The sequence below is a fragment of the Acomys russatus genome, chromosome 11 (assembly GCF_903995435.1).
Source record: "Acomys russatus chromosome 11, mAcoRus1.1, whole genome shotgun sequence".
Classification (NCBI taxonomy): Eukaryota; Metazoa; Chordata; class Mammalia; order Rodentia; family Muridae; genus Acomys; species Acomys russatus.
In genome coordinates this window covers 25,713,458-25,739,270 of record NC_067147.1, presented here as the reverse complement: position 1 = coordinate 25,739,270, position 25,813 = coordinate 25,713,458, and the positions used below count along the sequence as shown (strand labels likewise).

Sequence of the window (25,813 nt, the reverse complement as noted above, 5' to 3'; positions counted from 1 at the left end):
ATGAAAATTGAGTTTTTAATGACTGTTAAAATATATTACCTATTTCCTGTATAGCTCTAGAAATGATAGAATTGAGAAGAGCCAACCTATCCTGAATAAAGTGTAATTAATATGGTTCACTCGAGACCTTGAGGAGAGAAAGTTGACATACTTGCAAGAATTCACTGTAAATCCATCATGGAATAGGTTGGCATGAACTAGGAAGTTAGTTCACAGATGTCTTCCAAGGATGTCCTTGGACTGTAATCCTGATGAAGTCAGTTTAACATCTCTGGAGAATAACTGGATAAATCTGCAAGGTGATCCTTGAGAACCAAGGAGAACAGAAAAGACCGGCAGTCTTGAGGTGTGCACAGGCTACAAGTAGATTTTAAAGAGGTGTAATTTTATACACAGGTACTGACATGCCTGTGCTCCTATTTCCATTGAACATTATATAATACAGAAAGCAAATGACACAATAATTCCAACTCTGTAATATGTGTAACTTCTTAACCCACAAGTACTGCACATAACATATTATATACAATATTTTGTATAATTTCCACTTCAACTTAATGTATCTAGTAAATCCCAAAATAAAATCCTCAGTGGTTTTTGTGATTTTGCAGCTTATATTCATTTACTCTATTCAGTCTAAATGTATTTAGATGATATATTCAATGAGTCTAGTTATATTTCAAACTTATCAATTTTTTGGAAGCGGACCCGTGCATGTTTGGTGGCATATGTACTGAAACTGGAACAATACAGAAATTAATGTGACTCCTGTACAAGGATGACATGCAGATTCATAAAATGTTCCACGTTTCTGGATGAAAGAATAAGAAGGAGATCTTTGGTTTCATGGAGCAATTATCTTGTCCAAATACAGTGTTTTTCTATAGTTGCAAATATTAAATTTATAAGTTACATAATAATTTTATACTCCGACTTATTTAATTTTTCAACTGCCTGGCTAAGTAGAACAATGTAACTAAAGGACAGAAAAGCCTCTCAACTTCAATATGCAAACAGCATCTTTTGTTGACAACTGTTCAAAATCTCTAATGAAATAAATACTTGGTTACAATGACTATGGCACCTAGTGTGAATTCTTCCACAGTATCTTCTATGAAAACATCAAATGCTCATAATTTGCCAAAACAATTTTTCTCTATTATCTGCAGAAATTATGGAATCCTGTTATAAACGTCTTACTTTATGTTTCTCTCAGTATTCAAAGATGAGTCTTCTGGATTCTATTTTTAAGATATGCTTGCTATTGTTTAATATTTGTAGTAGACATTTTTTTATGAGCACATTGATTTTGTGAGGTAGCATGATAACTTGAGTAGACTATCTTTTCCAGGCATGTATGGGACCCACCTAAAGCTTCTATAGGTTACAGCATTATAAAGGAGTTTTACTAAGATGACTAGGTCACTCTCATGCAGATAACATAGGGCAACCCATGGAAAGATGCAGACATTGGAGACTGTACTTTAGGAACTCAACTAAGACAAAAAGTCTGTGTAGCACAGGAGACAAAAGAATGCTTGAGGTCTCTTGAGGGTCCTTAGAGACCCTAGGGCTAATAGGAAGTTCTCCAGGAGAGCCTTTTTTGTCAAGCTTCTTTCCCTCACAGTAACTGACTGTCATTTTAAAGCAAATATAGAAATTACAAAGGGGTTAAGCTCCTTGGCCTGATTATTGCTTAGTTTTTAAAAAGCATTTTAACTTGATATTCTCAATATTGGTTGAATGTCTGAATGTCAAGGATTGATACGAAATTTAATAGAATCAGTGAGAATATGGGAAAGTGTACTTGCTCCTTGTGCTCACACATGCATTGCCTAGTGGGTTAGAATGCAGAGAGCTATTAAAGTGCTTTGTTATTTATTTCCAGGGGAATGCTGAAAGTGACAGTTTCCTTAATGTACTATTTCACTTATTTTTAAACAATTTAATAAATTTTACTCTTTTTAAAAAAAATTTTATTAATTCATTCTTGTTACATCTCAATGGTTATCCCATCCCTTGTATCCTCCCATTCTTCCCTCCTTCCCATTTTCTCCTTATTCCCCTCCCCTATGACTGTTCCTGAGGGGGATTACCTCCCCCTGTATATGCTCATAGGGTATCAAGTCTCTTCTTGGTAACCTGCTCTCCTTCCTCTGAGTGCCACCAGGTCTCCCCCTCCAGGGGACATGGTCAAATATGAGGCACCAGAGTTCGTATGACTTTCACATAAATTTTACTCTTAATGACAAAAAAAGAATATGGGTAATTGTTTAAAATGTACTTATTCATTCACTTACATCCCAGTCTTAGCCCCTCCTTCTCTCATCCTGGTCCCACTCTAACTCCTTCTTCCCCCATCCCACCACCCTTACTTGTCAGAAAAGAGGGAGCCCCCTCCAAGCCCAACACATGAAGTCACATCAGCACTGAGCTCATCTTCTTCTAAGGTGGCCTGGTAAGGCAGCCTCATGATGGGGAAGTGATCAAAAAGCATGCAACACAGTCCATGTCAGAGTCAGGCCCCACTCCTCTTGTTAGGGGACCCACATGAAGACCAAGCTCCCCATCAGGTGCATATGTGTAAGGGACCTAGGTCCAGTCATTGCATGGTTCTTAGTGGCTGTTTCAGTCTCTGTAAGTCTCCGTGTCCCCAGTTTGGCTGGCTCTGTTGCTCTTCTTGTGGAGCTCTCCATGTCCTTCAATCCTTCCTCTCAGCTCTTCCACAAGGCTCCCTATGTTGCACACAATGTTCGGCTGTGAGTCTCTGCATCTCTTTGGCTATTATGGGTGGAGCCTCTCAGAAGACTGTAATGCTAGATTCAGGTCTGTAAGCATAGCAGAGTGCTGCTAATGGTGTCAGACATTGGCTCCTTTCCATGGGGTCGGTCTTGTGTTGGTCCAGGCATTGGTTGGAGATTCCCTCAGTGTCTGCTCTATATTTATCTCTGCACATCCTGTAGTCCGGGTAAATTTTGGGTTGCAGGTTTTATAGGTATATTGATCTTCCCCTCTCATCACTATAAATCTTGCCTGGCTAAAAGTTGGCCTCCTCAGTTAGGTTGAGGCCAAGCAGATCAATTTAGGGCTGTGAAAGAAGCCAGGTTAAGTAAGTCAGTGGGCAGAAGCATTTGAGCCAGAACCAGTTGAATTGAACCAGCCAGCCCAGAGCTCAAAAAGAACAAATAAGGGTGATCTCATTAAGCAGTAAGTATCAGGGGCTGAAAGCATTGAAGGCCTAGGTTTGGTTTTATGGAGGCTAGAAGCTTCCAGGACTAGGCCTACGTTAGCTGAGTTAGGCTTCCAGATTACAATTGAGCCATGAGAATAACAGTTATTTTTACAGACCAATGGATTAACTCTTAGAATAGGGTTAATCTTAAGTTGAGGAGCAAGAATAAGCAAGGTGGAACACGCCTATGTTCATCACTCAGGAGGCAGAGGCAGGTGGATTGCTGTGAGTTCGAGGCCAGCCGAGTATAGGACAGCCATGGCTACACAGAGAAAGAAACCATGTCTGAAAAAACAAAAACAAAAACAAGCAAAACACACACACACACACACACACACACACACACACACACACACACACACACAGGAAGAAAAAGATAAGAAAAAAAAAAAAGAAAAAGAATAAGTTCAAAGACGTTAGTAAGAATGGGGTGGATTCCTAGGTAATGTGGTGGTATACACCTGTGTCTTAACTTAGAAGGGAGAAGTAAGAACATTGCTAAAACTCATGACTTTGATATCTGCTAGAATAATATGAAATGATTTCATTTCAGAAAACCAAACATTGTACTCTTGAAAATTGCCACGAGATATTTGTTAACAACACAAAATAAAATGAAATCATCTCAATTTGTCAATTAAACAATATCTGCATTTCACATGCTGCACGTAGTGTACATATACATATATGTTATTTTGTTAATTAAAATAAATAAATGATCATTAAAATATAGATGTAAGGCCATCTTAATTTATGTTAAATAAATTAAATGTATTCAAGACACACAATGAATTATGTATTTAATTTGGTAATAATTTTAAATTAATTAAAATCATAAAAACTAAAGTGAACTGATGAGTTCCTTAGAGACATAAAATTACCTAGATAATAAAATAAAATTGGCAAGACATTAATAAAGAAAAAGTGTTTTGACTTTTGAAATTACTTTGCATTTTTATTTTAAACTTAAGTCACTACACAGTAAAATTGTTACAAATAAATTTTTGTATCTCCTCAGAAAGAAACATTAGATCCACAGCTGTAGAAGTAAAGACTTTTCTCACATACTATGGTGCCTCACATTTGACCATGTCCCCTGGAGGGGGAGACCTGGTGGCACTCAGAGGAAGGACAGCAAGTAGCCAAGAAGAGACTTGATACCCTATGAGAATATATAGGGGGAGGTAATTCCCTTCAGGAACAGTCATAGGGGAGGGGAATAATGGGAAAATGGGGGAGGGGGGGAGGAATGGGAGGATACAAGGGATGGGATAAACATTGAGATGTAACAAGAATAAATTAATAAAAAAAAAAGAAGTAAAGACTTTTCAAAATGGCAAGAGGGAAGATACAGCTGAATTTTGTGTGAGAATACAGAGCATCTCAGAAATCCTCTTGTGAGTTCTTCCAACTCAATTGGAAGAAATCTTTGGAAGCAATGTGTAAAGAACACACAACCTGTCCTGTTGACAGTGCCCTCTGTTTTACAGAAACTTTTCTGTTTCATGAGGTCCCATTTATTAATTGTTGATCTTAGCGCCTGAGCTGTTGATGTTCTGTGGAACATAGGAAGTTGTCTCCTATGCTAATGATCTCAAGGCTCTTCCCCACATTTTCTTCTAAGAGATTTAGTGTATCTGGTTTTATGTTGAGGTATTTAATCCACTTGGACTTTAGTTTTCTGCAGGGTGATAAATATGGAACTATTTGTATGTTTCTACACGTACACCCAAGTAGACCAGCACCACTTGCTGACAATACTATCTTTTCCCTCAGCTGAAGAATGGATAAAGAAATTGTGTAACATCTATACAGTATTATTACTCAGCTATTAAAAAGAAGGAAATCTTAAAATGTGCAGGCAAATGGATGGAACTAGAAATGATCATCCTGAATGAGGTAACCCAGGCCCAGAAAGACACACACACTTTATACTCACTTATAAGTGGATATTAGCCCAACATAGATGTCCTCTGAGAAACTTCATCCAGCGGGAGTTCTGCACAGATGGTGTGACATAAGCCAGACTCTGGGTGGAGTACTGAGTGTTGGATGGAAGAGTCTGGGGATGGAAGGACCTGGAGGGCTCACTAGCCCCACAGGGAGACCATCAAGGCAGGTGGACCTGGACCCGGGGAGCCTGCACAAACTATTGGACCAACCAAAGACAATGCATGCAGAGAATCAGAGCCTTTGTTCATATATAGCTGATGGACAGCTCATTCTTCACAGTTCTTGGGTTGGAACAGCTGGGACTGCTTATGACATGAACTCTGGTGCCCATGATTTGATCACTTCCTCTTGGAGGGGAGAGCTTGTGGGCATACAGAGGAAGGGGACACAGGCTATCATGATGAGATCTAATAGGCTATGGTCAGAAGGTGAGGGAGGAGGGTCCCGATGCCAGAGTTCTAGGGGAAGGGAATAGGGCAGATGATGGAGGGAAGATGAGAATATAAGAGTGAGGGGATAACAATTGGGATGTAATGTGAATCAATTATAATAAATTAAAAAAATGAAAAACAGCACACAAAAACCAAACAAAAAATCACATATTATTTCTTAAGCAATTTTTTTGTCATAGCACAATGTATGGCATCAAGCAATGATGCACAATTTAAAAGAATATCTCAAGCAGTTTCATTTTATATTTAAATATACTTTTGATTAAGCTCTTTATTTTTGTCATATCAAAAATTATCTTATGAATCAATGAATATAGACCACTGTTTTCTTGGTCCATGTAAAATCAATATCCTTGAAAAATTTAACGGGAAAGCTGGGTTTGTGTAGAACAAGCAAGACTGCTTGCTTAAAGTACCAGCTGCCACAATGTCTGGAGTTCTGTATTGTCATATTCAGTTGGGTAGTATTATGCTGATGTGGTACTTTCTGGGAGGGAGGAATAGAGCATCCTTGATATGTAACGTTTAGCCAAAGAAGTACAGGACCTCAGGAGACCTCTGATAATGATTAATGTCTGGTAATGCCAGAGTGTATTCCTTTGTTTCTCAGAACACTAATCCAACTAATGTCCTTTTAAATGTGGCTTCAGAAGCTCAGCACTAAAAGCCCTAACCTGAGGCAGTATAAGGATAAACTCATTAATGCTGTGTATGAAAAGACATAAGGCCTGGCCTTTATTTAGCTAATCTGAACATGAGTCCAGCAAGAAACCATCTGGAGCTTGGGCAAATCCATAAACAAAGTACTGCTCTGTAATTTAATTATTCTCAATTTCACTCCTAGCCCCCATTTTCGTTGTTGCCTTCATATGACTCAGTTTGAATGCTTGCTGGTGTTTATAGAGATTATTACAAATTGGATTTTTTTTTAGTTGAATTATAGAGAGTGGAAGAAAGAAAAGTCCCTGTGTTGCTAGGGAGATCTGATGTGGGAGCTTTAGTGACAAAGTCGGACGGTGTAGTACAGCAAAGGCTGTCAGGATAAGCTTAGAGAAAGGGAGCCTGCTAATGCGAAGAATGAAGTTAGAATGTTAGTTATTGATTCTACAGTGACCCTTATAAAAGAAGTAACGCAGACTCTGCTTTTTCTAAGGAAGAATTATGGTACAATAATAAAGAAAGCCTCCAGAAATTTATACCATTGAAAAGCAGAATAAACAAGTCTCCTGGGTGGTTTGGACTTTTGTCTAAGATTCCATTCTGAAAGGGCAGTGTTAGTTGAATAGATGTCATAATTTACCTTCATATTTTCAAATTACAATTAAACCATGAATATTTTTTCATGTATTTATTTACTTAATCACTTTACAGCCTGATCCCAGCCTCCTCCCTCTCTCCTCCCCGTCCCACCCTCACATCTTCCTCCCTCCCTCCTTCATTTCTCCATTTCTTTCTCAGAGAAAGGAAAACCCACCCTGGCACCTCGAATCTCAGCAGGACTAAGCACATCCTCTTCCACTAAGTCCAGACAAGGCAGCCCAGCTAGGGAAAAGAGATACAAAGTCGGGCATCAGAGAGCCTCTATTCCCATTGTTAGGAAACCCATATGATGACCAAGCTGCACATTTGCTACATGTGTGAGGGGGGTCTAGGCCCAGCCTGTGCATGCTCCTTCTCTGGTGGTTCAGTCTCCGTGAGACCCATGGGTCCAGGTTAGTTTACTCTGTAGCACCCTCAATCCTTCCTCAAAACTTCCAGAGCTCAGTCTATTGTTTGGCTGTGAGTCTCTGCATCTGTTTCCATCAGCTGCCGGATGAAGCCTTTCAGAAGGCAGTTATGCTATGTTCTTTTCTGCAAGCATTGCAGACTATCATTAATAGTGTCAGGGGTTGGCTTTCTCCCAAGGTGTGGGTCTCAAGTTGGGCAAGTCATTAATTTGCCATTTCCTCAATCTCTGCTTTATCTTTATCCCAATACTTCTTGTAGGTGAGAAAAAGTTTGGGAGGAAGGTTTTATGAGTGGGTTGGTTACATCAAGTGGCGAATTCAGGTTTTTATCCCCCAGCTGCTTGGAATTTCAGATAGGGTCACTGCCATAGACACCCTGGAGCTTCCCCCTATCCTAGAAATTCACTCCTCCAAAGTGTCTTCCTTTCTTTATCCTGGTACCCTAACACACTTGATTTCCCACACACGTTACCCTCCCCATCCCCTCTCTCACCCAGTTCACTCCTTCTGTCTACAACAGATGTCTATATTATTCCCCTTCTGAGTGCTCATGACGCAGCTATACAACTCTTGGGCATCTACCCAAAAGGTGTTCTGCCATACAACAAGGACACCTGGCCAACTATGTTCATGGCAGCTTTATTCATAATAATGAGAAACTGGAAACAACCTAGATGTCCCTCAACTGATGAACGGATAAAGAAAGTGTGGTACATTTATATAAAGGAATACTATTCAATTATTTAAAACAAAGGCATTATGCAATTTTCAGGCAAATGTATGGAACTAGAAAACATCATCTTGAGCGATATTACCTTGACCCAGAAAGACATGCATGGTACTCACTTATAAGTGGGTATTAGTCATAACGCACAAAATGACCATGTTATAATCCACAGACCCAAAGAAGAGAAGAAAGGCTTAAGGGAGGATGCTTGAAACATGAATATTTTTAATAGTAAATGATGCTCCCAAATATGTGACAAGTGTATTACATAAGCATTGTAGTGAAAAGTTTATAAAATTAGATTAAAATAGAAAAAACTTGCAGTAGTACATAGTTATAATTTATGGAGACCAAAAGTTATATTTGTATGTATTTAATATGATTTATTCTTATATACTATATAAGATCAGCTTCAGTGAGATAGAGAACACTCTGCTAGGAATGGCATTTAGCAAAATGTTCAAGGACCATGACAACAGGAAATAGTAAAGCAGGCTATGTCAGTTTGCCCCTATACCCCTGGCCACTTTACAAAATTTTATTTTACTTCCAATGCAAGAAAGGGTTAGAAATGTAGCCTGGTGGCAGTGTGCTTCCTTATTGTACATGAAGCCTTAGGTTTGCTTTCTCACAACAAAAATTTATTAATGATTAATGGAAGCTCTGGGGGAAAGTTTGAACAAAAGAAAGGCATGACTGACGTAAAAAGTTAAACGATCTGATCACTGCTGTTGAGATATGGTGACTGGATTGAGAGTAAGGGAGACTCTGAAAGACTAATGGAATCTATTACCATCTCAGGTGCAGCTTAGCAGAGGGGTAGGTCAGGTGGGATTATTGGAGATGCTGGATATAACAAAAAATATGGTTAATATTTGCCTGATAGCTATACTGTGAGGTATGATGGGAACCTTCCTACCAAACGTCCTCTGTTACCAGGTCAGATGATTACTGCTGACCTTAATAGATCTTAATCCTTAATAGATCTCATTATTTCAACCTGATCTACTTAATATACAATTTCCACATCTTATTTTAGCAGAACAGCCAAAGTAATCATTTTAAAACAGGAAGTATAATGTTTTATATGTAATAAAATAACTAGTATTTAGTTTAAAAACTATATTATTTCTCCATACCTATAACAACACATCAGAAGTCCACAGTGGCATGTAACATGTTTAGGTCAGTTAGTCTGTTTCTTGTTGAAGATTTGTGTTAATGCTACTCTTCCATTAGTATACATATTATGTTTTTAAGTCAAAGATCACTATTTCCTTGTTTCTCTTTTTCTCTCTTTGGAGAAAACTTCCTCAGGCTATCTTAACACCTTTAGGTAGCTCTTTCTCCTTCTAAGTCCTGAAGTAACTCTCACCTTATTATAGAGGCTTACCTTAATCTCCCTCTTTGATTTTCTTTCCCCTATATGTCTGGTCTTTATTTTGTCTTGAACATGATAGCTTTCCACTTCCTATATTAGTGTCTTTTTGTATGTGTAATATCTTGTACAAATCCATATCATGAACTAAGTATTAAGAAGATTGTTAGGTTTTTACACTGTTTCACAGCTGTATAAAACACTGTGTGAGAATCACAATACCTGATACCCTTTTTCCTCAATAAGTAACTCAGGGATAACTACAAAGGTATCAAATTGAAGTCATTTAAAGATTGAGTTAAATTTATAGGCTGATTAAAGAAAAGGAACAAAATGGAATAGGACAAAAAAAAAAAAAAAAAAAAAAGAAAGAAAAGAAAAGAAAAGAAAAACAACAGTTAAACACTAGTTCCTACACATAAGTTATATAAGACTATAAAAGGGGACAATCTACGGAAAAGAAAAATATGCAAGGTTATCAGTAAGAAAAGGAACTGAGTTGGTCAAGCTATCCTCACAAGGAATTACTTTTACATGTGGTTTCAGAAGGTTACTGTCACTATGAGGTGATATGTATGCCAGGGATTTCATCATGGTAATTTATGAAGAAGCAAGGAAATGGACATAGGTAGTGTCGAGGGTAAGCAACAATCCCCAAGTGTATTCCCCCGCCCCCCCGGGAAACAAATTTCTCCAGCTATTCCCTACCATTTACTTCCACCACATTCATAATAACTCATACTTTGAATGCATTGAGGAATTTTTTTTGCATTGAGGTATTAATTAATTAAGCAGATCACTGTCTAATTGAACAATCTCTAAGAATGGCTTCCAACATATACCAACATATACTCTGATATAAGCTTATTATTTCTCTCAATATTTCTTAATCTAACATAATTGTAGTCATAGATATATGTTATAAGTCTATCACTTTCCAAATTTACATGATACTTGCCTCTTTAAATATTAAAATAAAATAAAATACCTGGTCTCTCAAAAGTTATATCATATTTCATAATGAAAGATTATACATATACATGAATGACAATAATCTTAACAGTTTTAACATTCTTTAACAGATCTGATTCAAAATATTTTCTGAGGGTAATTGCAAACTATTAAATACAAAATTATATAAAAAATAATGAAAATCAAATGTTTTAAATATAAAGTATCAAATAGAAAATATATCTGTTATGAAAAGGCTAAATGGAAATGCAGTAAGAAAATACTAGAAAACAGAAATAGGACATCTTTTAAATCTTGTAACTCCATGTCTACTATCTTTAATAATGCTATCAGTTGCAATAGGCTTTTAGAGCTTTGGACCTATTTTCTTGTGGCTGTAACATGCATTGTTTTTCTCTTAAACTTGACTCACTCATTTCCTACAGCTCTATTTGAGGGACATGCCACATTTCTGGCATCTGCAACATATAGAGAACTCCACTGTGGCCTATGCATCACCCTTACAGCTTTACCCATTTCACACAGAACTTTGGAGAAAATCCTACTTTGCTATATACTGTACAGTCTTCTATATTTTTCTTTGTAGTCTTAGTAGAAGGTTCTAAGCCCCACCATCTCTTGAAATTTTCATGCATTTAAAACATAACTTAGTAAAGATGATGGCAAGGTCTTCTGCCAGTTCAAGCAATAAGCATTCTAGTTGGACATTAGCTGAAGTAGTCTCTATGGGACCAGGTAACTAAACAAGAAGCAGCATTTCCCTAACTATGCCTGTACTTCAGGGAGCCTGGAAGCTCTCTTCCCAAGGAAGCTTTATCTAATGAGTTAAAAGCTGTATTACCCGAGAGTCTACAATAGGTGAAATTTAATCAACTATATAGTTCACTCAAGATAATGTTTCACATGTCCTATTACAAAATTTTTGTGTTTTGTTTTTTAAATACAAATTCTTCCTGTATACCAGAAAAATAACAGTAACAATAACCACTTTCTAGGCTGAGAGATGTGCTGTACTGGTTATTGGTAGCAATATGTCATTTTATATTTACTATTGATTTAATATAAGTATGTTAAATTCCCAAGATCATACATAGAGGCTGAACAGGTAAAAAAAAATAAGAACAAACTATACGTGCACAAGAGAATCACCTTAACACTAAGAATATATTACAGATGGAAAGAAAAAGGATGAGGAAAGACAAAATATATAAACTTAGACTTTCCATCTGCTTCCTGGCTTCTGTTGAGTGAAGCACTCTCTTCTACCACTACTCTCCTGGCATAAAACACTAAAACTTTACAAACTGAAACTGTATTATAAGTGAAAGTCAGCCCTTTCTGGTTTGTCCTGTTCTCTCTGGTACAGCCACTTTGGAAATCAATCTGGTGCTACCTTAGAAAAATGGGAATAGGGCTTCCTCAAGACCCAGCTATTCCACTCCTTGGAATATACCCAGAAGATGCTCCAGCACACAACAAGAAAATTTGCTCAACCATGTTCATAGCAGCCTTATTCATAATAGCCAGAACATGGAAACAGCCTAAGTGTCCATCAGTAGAAGAGTGGATAAAGAAACTGTGGTACATATACACTATGGAATACTACTCAGCTATTAAAAACAAGGAATTCCCAAAATTTGTGGACAAATAGATTGAACTAGAAATGTTCAAAATGAGTGAGCTAACCCAGAAGAAGAGAGACTCAAATGGTATACACTCACTTATATCTGCATACTAGCCCAAGCGGCAGGTCCTATGAAAATCTGCACCTACCAGGAAAGTGGGATAGAGATGAGAACATCCTATTGAGACTCTAGGTGAGAAAAATATAGGGGATAGGGAAGTAGGTGGATGCAGAGGGTCCTAGAAACCTACAAAAGGAACATTATGATGGGATGGATGGATCTGAGCCCAGGGGTTCTGCTTGATCAAAGGCACCAACCAAGGACAAAACGTGCAGCCATCATCAAACCCCTACCCAGATCTAACCAAGGGACAGAACATTCTCCACAGTTAAGTGGAGACTAGGGACTGACTTTCACAGGATCTCTGGTGCCCCATATTTGACCATATCCTTTTGTTGGGGAGGCCCAATGGCACTCGGAGGAAGGATAGTGGACTACCAAGAAGAGACTTGATACCGTAGCACCATATTCAGGGGGAGGAGGTCCCCCTCAGTCACAGTCATAGGAAAGGGGGATTGGGGTAAAAGTGGGAGGGAGGGAGGAATGGGAGGATGTATGGGATGGGATAGAAAATGAGATGTAATATGAATTATTTTATTTTTCAATAAAAATGTGTTTAAAAAAAACAGTTGTTTTCACTGTGATAGACTTATGCTGTCTCCAGTAGGTCCAGCTACCACAGCATGTGGGAAAGTAACATTCAAGGCTCCCTACTTGCTGACAATTAACATTTAACAGCCTCCACAGTGGTTTGTGTCTGTATAAATGCCATCCAGATTTTCTTGTTTTAATAGCTGAGTAGTATTCCATTGAGTAAATTTACCCCAGATTCTTTATCCATTCTAGGGACATCTAGGATGTTTCCAGATTCTGGCTATTATGAATAAAGCTGCTATGAACATAGCTGAGCAAATGTCCTTGTTGTGTAGTGGAGCATCTTTTGGGTATATGCCCAGGAGTGTTATAGGTGGGTCCTGATAGCACTATTCCCAGTTTTCTGTGAAAACAATTCATTGATTTCCAAAGTGGTTATACAACTTTGTACTCCCACAAGAAAAGGAGGGTGTTCTTCTTTCTTCAATCCTTGCTAGCATGTGCTATCATTTGAGTTTTTTATCTTAGCCATTTTGATAAGTGTAAGATGGCATCTCAGAGTCAGCAGTTTTGATTTTTATTTCCTTGATGACTAAGGATGTTGAGCATTTCTTTAATTGTTTTTCAGCCATCTGATATTCCTCTGTTGAGAATTTTCTGTTTAGCTTTGTAACTCATTTTTTAATTAGATTATTTGATTTAGTGGTGTTTAATTTCTTGAATTCTTCATATAGTTTGGATATTAGCCCTTTGTTGAATGTATGGTTGGTGATACCTCATTCTCCACCTGTATGTGTGTGGGTAGGTAGATCAAGAACTGCCTCTGACATGAACTCTGTTGCTTAAGACTTTATCATTTCCCCTTTGTGGCATGGCCTTGTGGGCACACAGAGGAAACTATCTTTATGAGACCTGATATGCTCTGGTCAGATGGTGAAGGAGGAGGGCTCCCCATCACTATCAGAGGTCTAGGGGAGGGGAATAGGGCAGAAGAGAGAGGGATGGTAGGGACAGGAAGAAAAGAAAGAGGAGCAAGGGGATAACTATCAGGATGAAATAGAATACATTACAATAATAAGTTTTTAAAAAGGAAAAATGCTTTCCAGTAGGGACAACTCTTTTATCTCAGTCACAATTTTAATTTCTTATCACCTGTAGTCAAAGAATGTATCATATTCAGAAATCAGATATCTTGTTACTTAAATATTTGATGAAGTCTATAGTAGTGATAATAGATATTATGGTTTCAAAGGACTTTGGGAATCTCTCTAGCCAAAAAGTTGTATGGGGGTTATTCTCCTTTGGTTTTCTCCTGTGGTGATAAAAGAATAAAATTAAAGAAAAGAAAAAAACCTTAGAAATAAAGGGACTTATTTAGTCTTAATCTTATAGTCCATTATCAAGGGACATCTACACTGGAACCTTGTAGACAAGAACCAAAACTGAGACCATGGCATAGTTTTCTTTTATATCTTTCTCACTTGGCTTTGATAAACTACGTTTCTTATATACCCAAGGCACACCCTGTAGGAACAGTACTTCCAACAGTGAGCTAGAGCTTTCTCTCATCATAGGAGTCATCTAATGGAGGCAACTCCTTGTTACGGAGTGTTAAGTTGACAACTAGAACTAACTATGAGAGGATATGTGCAAAAGTCTTGTAGAGGAGCACAATCAATAAAATAAACATACATTAAAAAGGAGCCCTATGATATTGCTTTACAAGATATGACCAGAGTAGAACAACAGTGGTTGCATCACACCTGAGAAGTTAACGTGGCTTAAGTATTTCTCAGAATACTTAACCTGAATCCATAAGTCTGAAATATTCTCATAGAGCAATAGGCTCTTAGTCCATTTTGGAAACCAGAGGCAGATTAATAATGAAGGAACCATCATCAGCAACAGAGGAGTTGAACTAACCCAGGAGAGTGAACGACAAAGAAGCATAAAAGAGTAAAGATTGTCTTCTTTCATATGTGAGATGCCACCAGAACATGCTGTCCAATTTTAGGCTGGATCTTCCCACATCAATTAAGGAAATCAAGAAAATCTCCCACAAATGTACATATGTATCTTATCTAGACAACTTCTCCTGAAGGCTCTCACATCATTTTAGGCTGGGTCAAGCTGACAAATGAAGCTAAGAATCACAGGAAGACATTTATTTCTAAAATAGAAATTTACCTAACAGCCATGAGCTTTCACCTTTTTCAACCAAATGCAGGGAGATTTTATTCAAACACTTCAGCTGACATTTTTTTTTTTTTTACTTTTATGCCAAACTTCTTATGGAAATAAAAAATTGGCATTATATAAGGAGCCATTTAAGATAGGGTGGGCATGAGCTCTGCATCCTACTCCACTATACAAGTATTGTCCAGCAAGTGAAAATTAGATTCATGATACAGCAATTGATGGTTGCTTTAAACAAGCTAGCATATTCCACACAATAAAAAAGAAGTCTCATTCTTTCATATATGTTGCATCAAAATAACAACGCTGTGTATGGTAAACAATATTGGGTACAGTAGAAATTTCCATTTACAATTTTGTAATCCACAACCATTCTCTGTTATTTATCCTGATTTCTTATTGCTGTCCCCCAAAGATGAGCTCTTAGCAATCTCAAAATTCACAATGGACCCAGAAAGACTGTATTGGCTGACCCAGAGCCAAGAGGAAGCACAAACATGCTGCTGCCCAATACTACTGCTATTAGAGCTCCCAGGGACTAGGAGGCTATAAGCATCTCGAAGCATACTGTCTAATCAGCCAGAATTGGTCTGGCGCTCTCTACTCTGGTATACTTCCCTGTAGAAGAGAAATAAACACAGCATCACTAAGGAAATAATAGTCAACATCTAGGATAGGTTTAATGATCAACTCTATAGTGCTATATAATTGTTTAGTCTTTCAATCCTTTGGTAAATTGTTGCTCAGACTTTAGAGACTACAGAGCTCATTAGAACCATTTAGCTCTCTATTAATATTTTTCACACAGGAACACTGATAAAACACAAACCTTGAAATATTTACTTTTATGTGCCTACAATAGTTCCCATTGTCTGCCCCACTGTCCCCTTTTCACATATGCGCTTTATTGCTTTAACACACTACAAACCTGGTTTATATTGTGGTCTAAAAAATGCACCAACCACACCCTATTCTAACTTGTGAAGATCATGTGCAACCATAGGCTCATAAAAATACTAAAATCCCAAACCTATCTCAAGGTTCCTGCTAAATTAGCTTCTTTGTTATGCCTCATCTGAACACATTCCTGTCTGCACCAAACATCACTAATTTGTTTGTACTTCATTCAGTGATTCTTGCCATTTTTCCGTTATCTTCACTATCCTGATCTCATGAAGAATTCCTTCCCTGATATTCAAGTGTCATTAATGGCTTGCATAAGCAAGTTCTTCAGGGGATGCTTTCTTTTCTATTAACTCCCATGGCTCACGGACTTACATTACTGTTCCTAGATACACAGGACACAGACTGATCCCATTTACCCTGAGTTTCTAGAGTCTTGCCAGTCATGCTTTGGGAGAATCTTCCCTTTACTATTTACTATTTCAAAGTGGAGGTGTAGTCACAGTAAACCCTTCCATCCCCAATTTTTTCTTTGGTCATGATGTTTGATCCCAGCAATAGAAAACCTAACTAAGACAAGCAGTTCAGAGATAGGAATTTCCCTGATTTCTATAGATCACAATACTGAGCCATAATAATGTCCCAATCTGCATACTAAATGATGGAATTCTCCTTTCTTTGCATTAAAAGTTAGAACTGAGTGGTGCCTTCTATTACTTGCCCCTTACTCATTCCAACCTCATTTCAGTTTTACCCATGATCTTCAAGTTTTAGAATCTGGGTGTACTGGCTATATTTATATCAACTTGATAGAAACTGTAATCATGTAAGGGGAGTAAACCTCGATGAAAAAAAAAATGCCCCCGTAAAATTTGACTGTTGGCAAGAATATAGCACATTTTCTTAATTACTCATTGAATGGAGAGGAGCAGACCATTGTGGGTGTATAATCCCTGTGTTGATAGTCCCAGGTTCTATAAGAAAGCGTGCTGAGTAACCCATTTGGAGCAAGCCAGTATGTAGCACCCCTGCATGGCCTCTGCATCAGCTCCTGCCTCTACGTTCTTGCCCTGTCTTTGTTCCTGTCCTGGTTTCTTTCGGTGATGGGCGACAATGTAGAAGTATAAGCAAAGTAAACTCTTCTCTCCCCAATTTTCTTTTTTGGTCATGTGTTTCATCAAAGCAGTAGAAAACCTGACTAAGACCTGTTGGTACCAGCATAGTGGATATTGCTATAATAGACCTGACCATGTTTTGGGGATGATTATGAAAGAACTTTAGAACTCATATCTCCCAAATAATTGTTTAGTGTTTATGTGATCACAGGGAGGCACCTAGTATGTTTATAACTTTGATGAGTTATCTCTGTGTGATAATATTCATGTACTTTTTTAATCCTGAGAACTTTCGTTTTCATCCAGAGGATGAAATATTTCAATACAGAGAATGAAGCTGCTATAACAAAAACCATTTCATTGGCTGGATAGAAAATTAAAAATTAAAAGAAGATAAAGTATATCAGAGGAATAACTCAAAAAGAATAAATGACAATTTGAAGTAAAAAAATTGAGAACACCAGGCAACAGCTACCCTCAGTTATATGAGAAAAAAATCACCACCTTGTACCAGCAGAGACTTGTAAATCCACTGGACTTCTCGAGGAGCTGTTTTGATTTCTGAAATTTAACATTTTCCCCATTTTATATTTCTAGGATTATCAGATAAGTTATATATGCAAATTCTTGACAAGAGTAAGTTGGCAAGTCTGTTTGTTTTATTTAAACAAGTTTGTTGTGCCATAATTGTATGCATACTGAAATAGTCTATAGATGAGGAAGTTTCATTAAGGCTCACAAACTAAACAAAATTTATAAGTGCCCAACTCACTAGTCTCATAGATCTCCTGAAACTTATAAGAATCACTAAGCCTGTACCTAGGAACATAAAACCATTAAATATTGTTCATGTAAGTAACCCTTCACTGATATTCGTTAATAAACTTGCTGATTCATTACGTTAGATTTGAGTAGATTGCTTTTTTAAAATTTATTATAGGTACCGTTGCTAGGAAGAATAAATATTTGTTTATATCTCGCCATAAATATTTGTGTATATCTCATAATAAATATGCACAAATATAATATAAAGATCTGATGGTCATAATATACATCTCTGTATATATAATGAAATATAATTGTTGTATCATATCCTTTATAAGTATGTAATAATTAATTTTGATCCATTATAAGTATCCTTTTTGGGAAGAAGAAATGTTTGTTCATATTTCACCATAAAAGTTCCATAACAAACACGCACACATAAAACAAAATAATACATAAGATCTAACAGGAATAATATATATCTTTGCCTGTATAATGAAATACAACTATTGTATGATAGTTTTATAAGTATGTAGTAATTAACTTTCTCTGTTATTGCAGAACATACCTCACACAAAACAGATTAGGAGAATTAAAAGTCAGAGTAAGTTTTCCTAATTTATCCCACAAAATGAACTCATCTTGCCACAGATCTGATATAGTACACATATCCGAAATTAAGTATTGGGATCCTAATAAATATCCCTTAAGCCTCCAATAGAAACCAATATTCTCCTTCTTCCTAGATTTTTAGAACAATCACTAAAATTTAGAAAGTATTTACTTGTATAGAATTTTAAAAATTATTTTTTTTTATTAAATTTACATCCCTATTGCATCTCCCTCCCTCTTTTCATCCTCAGCTGCACCCTCCTTCTCTTCGTCTTTTTCTTCCCCCCCATTCTACTAGGAAAAGGAAAGAGCATCTCTGCACCCCCCCTCCCACTCCTACCCCGTCCCTGGCACATCAAGTTACTTCAGATTCTTTCATTGAGGCCTGGGCAAGGCAACAGAGCTAGGGGAAAGTGATCCAAAAGCAGGCATCAGATTCCATGCCAGAAACAGCCCCCACACTAATTGCTAGGGGACCCTCATGAAGACCAAGCTGCCAGTCTGCATGTGTGTAGGGGACCTAAGTGTAGTCTGTGCATGCTCTTTGGTTGGTGGTTCAGTTTCTGTGAGACCATGGTCCTCAGTTAGTTGACTCTGCTGGTCTTCTTGTGGGGTTCTTGTCCCCTTCAGGTCCTTTTATCCTTCCCCCAACTATTCCACAAGGTTCTCCGAGCTGTGCCTAAAGTTTGGCTGTGGGTCTCTGTATCTGTTTCAATCCAGTGCTGGGAGGAAAGATTTCATTGTTCAGTTTTCCTTCATAAAACTGACAATGAGACTGAATATTTCTAATTTGTGGATTTGAGAGAAGTAACAGAGAATAGATAAGCAACCTTCAACTATAATTACCTGCTTTAGAGTCAACTCTGTATCTACTGGACATATGCACTATGGCATTGATGATGGGCATTTTTATATCCCAAAATTATTACAATAACCCTCATATTAGAGCACCATTAAGAGGAGCAAATAATTTATTACATATTACAGACAGAGCAAACCAAAAGTCTTTAGTACTAATATGTCATATATGACAGCAGTCGTTATTCAGTCTTCATCTCTACACAGATGACTTTACAGTTTCTTCAAAGTGTGAGATGGAGAAGTGTTATTAAGTCTTATTAAGTCTTCTGAATTTCCACAGTTTTTTCTTAAACAAAAGATATGAAAACACACACATACACACACACACCCATACACACACACCACAGCTTGCATATTATTACAATAACAGAGGTTTTAGACACAGACAAAAATGAAAATTCAAGAATAAGACTTTATTCCGAACAAAATTCCTCCTTAAGAATATGTAATAGTGTTTTGAGAAAGAGTAAAAGTTGGTCGTTCCACAGGAGATAGTGGAGGGAGGAATGGGAAGGGAGAAAAAGATGTAATTATGTTCTAATTTTAGAAAAAAGTAAGAACTCTTAAAAGATAAGAATTGCATTTGTTTCTAACAATTCTAAAGCTTTATCATTTCAGAGAGAATGTTTCAGTTAAATTGTCCAGAAATTTTTTCTAAAATAGCATATTCTTGGCTATCTGAAAGGAATTTAAGTTCCTAAATGTAAATAAGTGCAAAAGTGTTAGGAATTAAAGAAAAAATTAATGTTTTCTTTATTTTAAGATACTAAACATCATCTTAACATAGAAAATCCAGTTGTCAGCTAAAGAAAGTCATTTCTAGGAATTAGTTTGTAGCTTTTGAGACTTTAACAATTTAATTCCTTCTGTGCCAGGAGATCTACCTTTGACATCCCCTGAGGTGGTCTTCTCTTCCTCCTTCTTAACTCTTAAAGCCATTTTCCTCAGGTCTGCTTACCGTTAAACCTCTCCTAATCTCCCATCAGCCTCCATATTCTTCCAGAACTGGCTTTCTTACTAGTGATCATTAATCCCTTAGTAGCACTTCAAATGTCTTTATAATCTCTTTTGCTCACATCTGTGATTATATTTCACACCCATCTAGATTTACCTTTGTCAACACATTAAAATATTATAAATCTTGAAAATTTTCAGATTTGTTATAAAGAAATGTTTAAATATATCAAAGAGCTCATAAATGCTTCTATTCTAGTTTGCTTTTCTCTTACTGTAATTAAAGCAAAGACCAATGGCAGACTTAACGAAAATAACTCTTTTTTTGGGGGGGGGCCCAGTCAGAAAATATGATTTAATCATATAAGTGTATTATAATGTACACCATAGTAACATGTGCATATATAACAAGTTAACTTTTATTTTGCTGACATATTGTAGTCTATTATTGAGGAAACCTAACATGGATCTATATGCAAGAATGGAATCAGAGATGGCAGAGGAATTCTGCTTAAAGGATTATCTTCCCCCTAGGTTTCTAGGGCTACCTTTTAATATAACCCAGGATCACAGAACCAGGAATGACACGACTGATCATGAATAGGCCTTGTGTAATCAACTAGAAATGGAGAAAATGTTCCCCACACATACATGCCAAAAGGCTAATCTGATGGAGGCCTACCTCAACTGAAGTTCTCTTTTCCCAGGTCTGTCAAGTTGACGATCAATAATAGCCTCCACTACTCCCTTTCTTTGAGAATAATGAAGGCTTTCCTCAGGTGTTAAGACTCCTGGAAAACTCAGCAGCTGCCCAAACCACACTAAGCCAAAGGCTGTTGAGTTCTTGTCTTGAGAATTCAAAGAGGTGAGTTTTAATAAGACATTTACTATAAATCCATAGGAGAAATATTAAAGGGAAGTACAGTATTTGTGTAGTTGAGGGCTCCAGTGAAACAGGATATCACCAAGGTGCTAGACTGGATGCTTTTTAAAGGGCTTATAACAGCAACTGAGGTTGCCATGAGTAAGGCTATGAGCAGCTCAGTCCCCTTGGTGCTAATTTGTGTATCCTGGTTCTTCCTCTAAATTTGTCAGAAAGTCAGGTATGGCCAACAGGTAGATGTGCTCATTTTGGGAAAGAAAAAAAAAAAAAAAAAGCAGAAAAACAGAAAGCAGAACTATTTTTCTGTCTTTCCTGATACTCAGAAAAGATATTTGAAAACTGCTTTTTGGGGATTCTCTGACCTATTTGGCTAGTTGTTGTCATTAATTATTTGTCTGCTAGCTCTTGTGTTTCTTTTCTCATTTAACTCTTTGATTCTGGATTCCTCTTTCAACGTCTCTGTTCACTTGACATCCATGGTGCTAAACTCTTCTATTATTTTACCTCCTTTCACTGACTCAGTTGTGTTCTTGGCTGCAAAGGGAGGTCAATTGATATTTCATGACACAGTGGTCTAACATATACTTCTTCCCAGTCACTTGAATCAATACATTCGAGCTGCTACAGCAGAACAGCACAAACTAAATAGCTTAAAAACAATAGGCTGGGATGTACACTCTCATAGGAAATGCCATCTCATTGTACTTTTACAAGGAGAGAAATGTCCGTTTATCTCCTTATAGAGGGAGCTAATCCCTTTCATGGTCCCTCTGTCTCTTTACCTAATAAATTTCCACACATTCTATTTCAACACCATTGCTTTGGAGAAAGAGTTTTAGTGTGGAAAATTTATGGAGATACAATAATCTGTTTTATTAATATTTATTTCTTCTATTAACTATGTTAACATTGAAATATCAAAGGGCCTAAATAAATTGGTGCAATTATTCAAGTTCATCAAAGAACAATGCAAGGAACTACTGACCTCAAAATCTACAGTCTTCAGGTAGTTTTCTACTACTCCGAAGTCAAGGTAGGAATTGTCTTTGATGTCCTTCAAAGAGTGGTGTGTTAGTTATCTTTCTCATTGAAGGGAAGAAAAATACTAAGGATAAAATAGCTCATATTGGCTCAGATAACAATGGCCACTGTCACATATGATAGAGGAGACATTCAAAGAGGAGCTTGAGACAACTGGCCACATTCCTCCCCACTTCTAGAAATCACTAAACTATAAATACTAGTACTCAACTTTTATTTTTCCTTTTTATTTACTTTAAGACCCCAGTCAATAGAATGAGGACACCCATAGTTTTAGGTGTGTCTTTTTCCACCTCAATTACCCTAATGCAGATATAAGCTCACAGGTGTTCCAAAACTTATTTCCTAGATGATTCTTTTTTTTTTTTATTAATTTATTCTTGTTACATCTCAATGTTTATCCCATCCCTTGTATTCTCCCATTCCTCCCTCCCCCCCATTTTCCCATTATTCCCCTCCCCTATGACGGTTCCTGGGGGGGATTACCTCCCCCTGTATATTCTCATAGGGTATCAAGTCTCTTCTTGGCAACTCCTAGATGATTCTATATCCTGTCAAGTTGGCAATCAGTATGGAAAATCAGAAGACAAAGATGTGATGAGAAGTTTCTGATTGCAATGTTGTTTTCCATATATCTTTAAATACTATAGTATTGGTGAGAGTGGTTAAAAATATACCATTGTTTTAAATTATGCTTGTTTTGTGTGTCTCTAATTATTCTTTTCTGTGTGCATACATGTGTACATGAAACTAGAGGATAGAGATCAGTTTCAGTTGTCTTCTAGGTAACTCTCTACTTTCTCTTTTGTTTCCTTGATCAGATCTCTTATTGAATACGAGCTTACAGATTTGGTTCTCTGGTTGGCTGCAGAAGCCCATGGATCCTCCTACCTTAATCCCCATCTTGTCACTGATGTTGAGACTGTAGTCATATGCTGCTACATCCAGACTTTACATGGTACAGAGGATCTGAAGGAAGGTCTCATGATTAAACAGTATGCTTTACTGAGCATGCTATTTCTCCAGCTCCTGCAGGAAGTTAAAAGAAAGAAGGAAATAAATAAATAAAGAAAGAAAGAAAGAAAGAAAGAAAGAAAGAAAAAGAAATAGAAAAACTATCAAGAAAGAAACAGAGAATTTAACTACAGTTGTGAGGAAATGCTCTATATCTGCCATGTTGTGGAAGTTAATCAATTCCTTGCATTTGTCAAAATTCACATAACAGAAAAAGCAAACTCAATAGCATTTATAGTAATATTTTGTTGCTCTTCATGTCATAACATAGCAATAGTCCAATCGTGTTATAGGTACCATTAACCATCAACCTTCACATTCAAAATTTGTCACAGTAAGTCTAATATTTACTACCTACTCCCGTTAGGTGAAATCTTTATTTTCATCCAGAGATGCGCTGTTCATTGGATCATGTTTATACTTACTCATTTATAATTATATATTTTACTATTCAATATTTATATTTCATTATACAATTTGCTTGAATGAAATCCCACAAGTAAAATACACAGTTGGAGAATTACTAGCTTTAAAATGTGAAAGTAAAGCACATTGTGTATGTATACATTAATAGTAATGGCTGTTTGGAAGATGAATTCAAGATTGTCATGTTTGAAATACTAAAATGTAAGAAATAGTTTGAAATGTTCTTTTCCAGTCCCAGCACCAAAGAGATCTGGCCTTGTGTCTTCTCTGGGCAGCATGGGAGAGTTGACCATGGTTGTGTGGGCACTAAAGATCCAGCCCCAGGGTGTGAGAGCAGGAGAGATGTCCCTGACCCTCACCTGGGGAAAGCAAGAGATTGGATTCAGAAGAGCTGGCAGATTGACCAAATCAGCTACCAGCCAAGCCAAGATCCAGAGATTTGAGTTGGCCCACTCTAACATCTAACCCCCAGAGGAAATGCTACAATGCATGAAGGGGCTGGCACTGCAGAACCAAAGCTGAGGATCTCCATGACACAAGGCAACAACAGGATATCCAAGAGGAGTCAAGTAGGATCCATTATTAATGGTGTAGCAGAAGCCAGAAGCCTAGAACCAGACCAACGACTCCTTGTAATGAACATTTGCAATTGCAGCTGCTTGGGCAAAAGGTTATACTCTGTGACATACTGTGACACACCACTGCTTCCATGTGAGCTTTCTGTTTTGTCTTGTTCATTTTGTTTTTTCTTTCTTTGTTTATTTTCTTTGGTATAAGAGGTTGCAAGGGCAGAAAGTGGACATGGAATCACAAGGAAGGAATAAGGATTGGGGTGCATAATGTGAAATTAAAAAGAATCAATAAAATGTTAAAAAGGAAAAAATAATAATCAAAATAGAAACTTCTTGGAAGAAGAAATAAAATGAACGTGTCTGAGTGCTTAATTTCATTATTACTAATGTTATCATTTCCATATGCTGTACCACGTAATCTTCATGAGCAGTACAAACGATAGTATTAAGATGTAACGAGAATAAATTAATAAAAAAAAATTAAAAAAAAAGATTATCAATCAAACATAGGGAGCACAAGTAAATTTCTGTGGTTTTAGATCTAAGCATCAATTAGGCAATAAGCTTTACAGCATGGGTTGTGTCTCATGGTGCTGGTGGAACAGCTATAAATGCTTTAATGAGAAATGAAACTCATCCCAGTATTATTACATTAACTTTTTTTGGGGGGGGACAACACGTGTTCTGTTATCCACATACATGTACAGTATTCATCAAAGTCTTTCTTACAGAATATAGATGAGGGGTTACTTGCAGGAGTATGAGCTCCTCCCAAATTGGTGCATCACAGAAAAGTCTCACTACACCATAGATAGTACCATCAAGGAAGTTGCACCATGGGCTACAGCTGTTTATAAATATTTCAGTTCTGTGTATTGTCTACCATCTCCAAAGATGACTTCTAGTCATTTTCATTATCAGTCGAGAGAATGGTAGCTGAGATTGACTGGCAAGAATGCCTATACCCAATATATATTGTATATTATATTACATAAATATGTTATAATATTTATATAATATAAAATATTATATATATTTATATATTTTTAAAGAGTGATAGATAATTGCTTTTGTCACTTAAAATGTTAAGAATATCTTTTTATTATTAAGAATATCTTTTTATTATGTGGTTGTATCTAAATTATAAAGTACATATTTTTTCAATGCCAAAGGTGAGTCGGACATTAAAAATAAACATTATGCATTTAAATACTGTTGCATTGTCTTTGTTTATTCATAGCAAAAAATAAATGTGTAAAGAGATTATAACATTAAAATATAATTTTAAAGAGTCTTTACATAATTATGAAGTACATGGAAATAACAATAATAAAAATGATGAATAGAACAATAAGAAATATTTTTGATGATTATAACTCATGTCTTACGATATGTGCATTTCAACTAATCAGTTTAAATGCTTTTTTATTTTAAATCAAATGCTAAAAAAGGTGTTATTTGAATCTTTAATGGGAAAATATGACTCCATTCTTTACTTATGGGAATAGTAAAATCAGTTTTGAAAATTTTTCTCACAGCATGAACACCAGATATTTGTGTAAGAGTGAGACTTAAGGAAATAGACAAAAGAGCATTTCCAAGTAGCATCCGTTTATAATTTTTAAAAATACAATAGATAACTTTAAAGATATGACAATGAATAGCATAATTTCATAATTCTGTTATATTTTTATAAAGTTAATGTTCAAAACATTTTGATTTTCAATACTTCTTTCCTTATGTACATAACA

General features: G+C 36.6%; 1 non-coding gene across 1 annotated transcript; it reads left to right on the top strand.

The window, feature by feature from the left end:
• The first annotated feature begins 710 nt into the window (after positions 1 to 710).
• Positions 711 to 813, top strand: LOC127196021 (U6 spliceosomal RNA). Its single transcript, XR_007831425.1, has one exon. It is a non-coding gene; the product is annotated as a U6 spliceosomal RNA (small nuclear RNA).
• The last annotated feature ends 25,000 nt before the right edge of the window (positions 814 to 25,813 follow it).